General features: G+C 36.5%; 1 pseudogene; it reads right to left on the minus strand.

Annotated features, from left to right (window-relative positions):
• Window positions 1-657: 657 nt before the first annotated feature.
• Window positions 658-3642, minus strand: LOC121036918 (cytoskeleton-associated protein 2-like; annotated as a pseudogene).
• Window positions 3643-3956: the final 314 nt, after the last annotated feature.

The raw sequence follows: 3956 nt of genomic DNA on the forward strand, positions 1-3956 counted from the left end.
AACTTAAATACAAGCAAAATTTGTGGTAAATTTGTAGTTTGTGAAGTATGCTTTAATTTGTGTTTTTCTACTATAGGTAATTTTTTTATTTTAACAGAGTTGTTCATCTAGTTTTTGTTTTTAAGCCTCATGTTGTCTGCTGTGTGGAAACGTTCTTCTTCATTGCCCATGCAATTCTTATTTGTCATTGGAGGACCAACTCCTACGTGTCATTCCCGCCTACCATAGGGAATTAATTGCTTCCTGCTCTGGGTTGCCATGGAACTGTGCTTAAAACCATAGAATAATGCATGCAATTTTTTTTAAACAGAATGAACAAAATTTCATATTTTTTGTTTTAGATAATACTTAAAATTATGAAAGCTAAAATTTTTTCAATTTTAACTACGTTGGCTGAGTTTTTATATACATTATATTTACACAATAAAAGAAAATTAAAGGACACCTCAGTGGCTCAGTTGGGTAAGCTCCTGACTCTTGATTTCAGATTGGGTCACACTCTCATGGGTGCCAGATCAAGCCCGAGTTGGGCTCATGCTGTGTGTGGAGACTGCTTAAGATGCTCTCTGTCTCTCTCTCTCACTTTGCCACTCACCTGCTCTCTCTCTCTCTTTCTCTTTCTCTTAAAAAAAAAAAAAAAAAAAAAAAAAAAAAGAAAAGAAAGAAGGAATTTATGACCCAAGGATTTTAAATCCTAATGTTATAGGCAAAGCCTCATTTTTATGGAAAATAAAACACTCTTTTTCTTCCACTTCTAATAGCTCATTAAGAGAAGCCACTACTAAATCCTGTTCCTGCTGCATTTCTATGTAGCAGGACGCAGCTCTCGCAATCCTTCCTAAACACTGTTCAGGAGTGATGGAGTGATGAGCTTCATGTCTTGTACATCTGGCATTGCACTTATTCTAGGGATCAGGGCAATCTGTAATGTGATCCCAGGATGATTATCCTGTTCTGCTGTGGTTATATGGGAAGTTGCTGTAAACTGTTCTCTTTTAGAGAAAGACAAGACTTTTCAGATTCTGTCTTATTGGCCAGCTACTCTATTGATGTTATGTTTGTTTTAGTAACTAAAGAGTCAAAGGTACCTTCTTCAGTGATTCTGTTTGGGTTTTACAAAATATTAAGAACAAATTCTCATGACTCTTGTATAGTTGTTGCCCTATTTCTAATGCCCTCTTTGTATGGCCCAATAAGATCAAAGCTATCATTATTTGCCAACAACTTGGTTTTGCCGATCCAGAATTTAGCAAATTTTTTGGCCTCGGGAATACTGGACAATATGGTAAGTATATCATTAGAAAGTGCACTCTCTTCAGTGAACTGCAGACATAATGTTAGAGTGTTGTTAATTTTATAGGATCATCCAAGTTGTGCTTTCTTTTCTTCATCTTCTCTTTCCATACTCTTCCAAAATGAAATATTCATTTCCTCTATTATTTCTATTTTTGTTTTAAGTTCCAAAGGATGCTATTTATAGATTTTTCCCTTAGATTTCAGACATGCTTCCAGTTGTTTCCTTTGATTCTCTGCTGTGTTCTTCTTAATAAATGGATTAGTTTGGGACTTTTCTTTCATTTATGGTTTTGTCACCAGCCTGAGTTTGGGAAGGTATCATATTGAGAAAATGGTTCTAGGAAAGAGTCTTTTTCAACTTGGAGTCCAAAGTCTGTGCATTTTCTTGATAGCTGTTGCTGCATTTATTCCCTTTGGTTCCATTTACTGTTATGTTAGGGTGCTTGGAATGACTGAATTCAAACTACGAAGTGTCAAGTTGGGCCTTTGGATTATGGGTTTTGCCTTTGGCAGTGCACTTGATGTCTGACGTCTAAAACAAGGTTGAGTGGATTTCTGATCTTGCTTAATGTTTGGATGTCTGTTGTTACAGCCTCCCAGAAGCACACTGGGGCATGTCCAGGGTTTGGTTTGTTCTACTTTCTGTTCAGTACCAGTGGGTGACTGTAACTTAGTTTCATTTGGTCTTTCATATTTATCCTTATCAACCCTTATAACCTTTATGTCCTTGACGACAGGTTTCTTTGATGCTTCAGTCCTACTAAGGTTCTGAACTAGTGAGAGGGAACTGCCCTTGGGAGTTTTTCTCCTGGTCTTGAAAGATTTGTTCCTCTAGAAAGTGGCTGTGACTTTACTGGTGGAATCTTAATTTGTGTTTCTCCAACAAATTGTTTATTAAGTCTGTCTTTCAGAGCAGCACTATTCCCTGAACTTTTGCCCAAGGTTTCTTTAGGAGTCAAACTGCTTTAGGTTTGATTATAAGAATTAGTCTTTGACTTACCTATTGTCCACAATTCAGAATTCAGCTTCCTTTCAGAGTCTGGTAAAGTTTGGGGCAAATTTTCCTTGTTCATCAGTTTCAGAAAGCTACCCAAGTATTCATTTCAAACACGATTATTGTCTACAGGGTCGGTGCATTTAGCATTTCCTTGATCTGCTACCTGTTACTTTGCAGTTTTCAGTTCTTGTATATTAAGTGACCCCACAGTTTTTCTAGACAGTTCTTTGGTTATGTATGATCCAGCTTCATGCTTTTGCTGACTGTTGCTGGAAGGCTTACTCTTTGAGTTAGAAGAAATACCTCCTGAAGTCAGCCTTTTGCCTAGAAGTTTTGGTGGCTCCAACTCTGGCTTCTGGGATCCTGTGATATTGGCAGGCCTGGGCTGGAGTTTAATGCTGATGGGTCTTGTTGTTGATACCAAGCAACATGATTGGTAACATCCTTTCTGGGCACAATAGTAGATTTAGAAGGTCCAGGATTCAGACAATTACTCTTGACTTTTAGATAAGGCTTAGTGTTTTGACACTTCAGTTTTCGCTTGACTGCTAAGTAGTCCTGGAACTTTCTCTGCCACTCTTTACGGCTTCGAACCACTCTTCAGTGGTAGCACCATGAATTTTCCATGACAGTTTTTCTTCCACTATTTAAAAAAAAAATTAATTATGTAGTGTATCCTCCATGGTACCATCAGAAGGATCTTCCTGAAAAACATTTGATCCTTACTTTAAGAACCAATTTTGTTAATTTTTTTTTTAGACAGAATAAGTTTAAAAAGGACACCTGAACTGAACCTGTTTAAAAACCTGTTTTTGGTGCCCAGCATCCGACAAAACAAACTTGTAAATCTTTGTATGTTATCAAATATTCCATATCTGTTCCATCTTGGTTTCTGATTTTTCTTGTACAGAAATCCTGTTCCTCACATTCCATCTAGTCATGTTTTGATAACTTTGACATGTTATTTCCTCTCAACTCTGCCTACATTCCTTTCTCTAGAGATTGTGGTGAATGGGCTTTTACTAACACTTCCAGGCCCAGATGAAATGTGTCTTCCTTGTTGAGAGTGACCTCATACACTCAGTTAAAGTCACAGTTTTGTTCCTCATATTTCCTGTTACACTTTTAGTGAAAGTCAAAATCTTTATAATGGTCAATGGGACCCTACATTATTTGCAATTTTCCTGTCTTCTCCACACCTTTGACCTCATGATCTTATCTTAAAGCTTTTCCTCTAGTTACCCCTCCATCTTCAGTGACCTTAATGCAAATAGTCACTTGGCTATCTTCACATCCTTTGAAGGTTGTTTAAATAACATCTTCTCAATGAGGCCTGCCATGACTGCCATGTTTAAAATTGCAATCGCCCTACCAATCATCTTTATGCTATATATATATTCTTTGTGGTATTTATCATCTTATAAAAAATTATAAACTTTATTTATTTGACTTATTTTTTTTAATTACTATACCCACTGAATGGAATGCAAGTCCCCATGATAGCAAAATTTTTTATTTTGTTTTGTGTTTCCATTCATATGTACCAAACATCTAGAATAGTGCCTGCATAATAAATGTTTATTAACTCAGTGAAAAATAAATCTTGAGCAAGTCACTTTGCCTCTTTAACCTCTACTTCCTTTTTTGTAAAAAACAGAGGTCA

Source organism: Herpailurus yagouaroundi, unplaced genomic scaffold, assembly GCF_014898765.1.
Source record: "Herpailurus yagouaroundi ecotype Mexico unplaced genomic scaffold, PumYag 28, whole genome shotgun sequence".
NCBI lineage: Eukaryota > Metazoa > Chordata > Mammalia > Carnivora > Felidae > Herpailurus > Herpailurus yagouaroundi.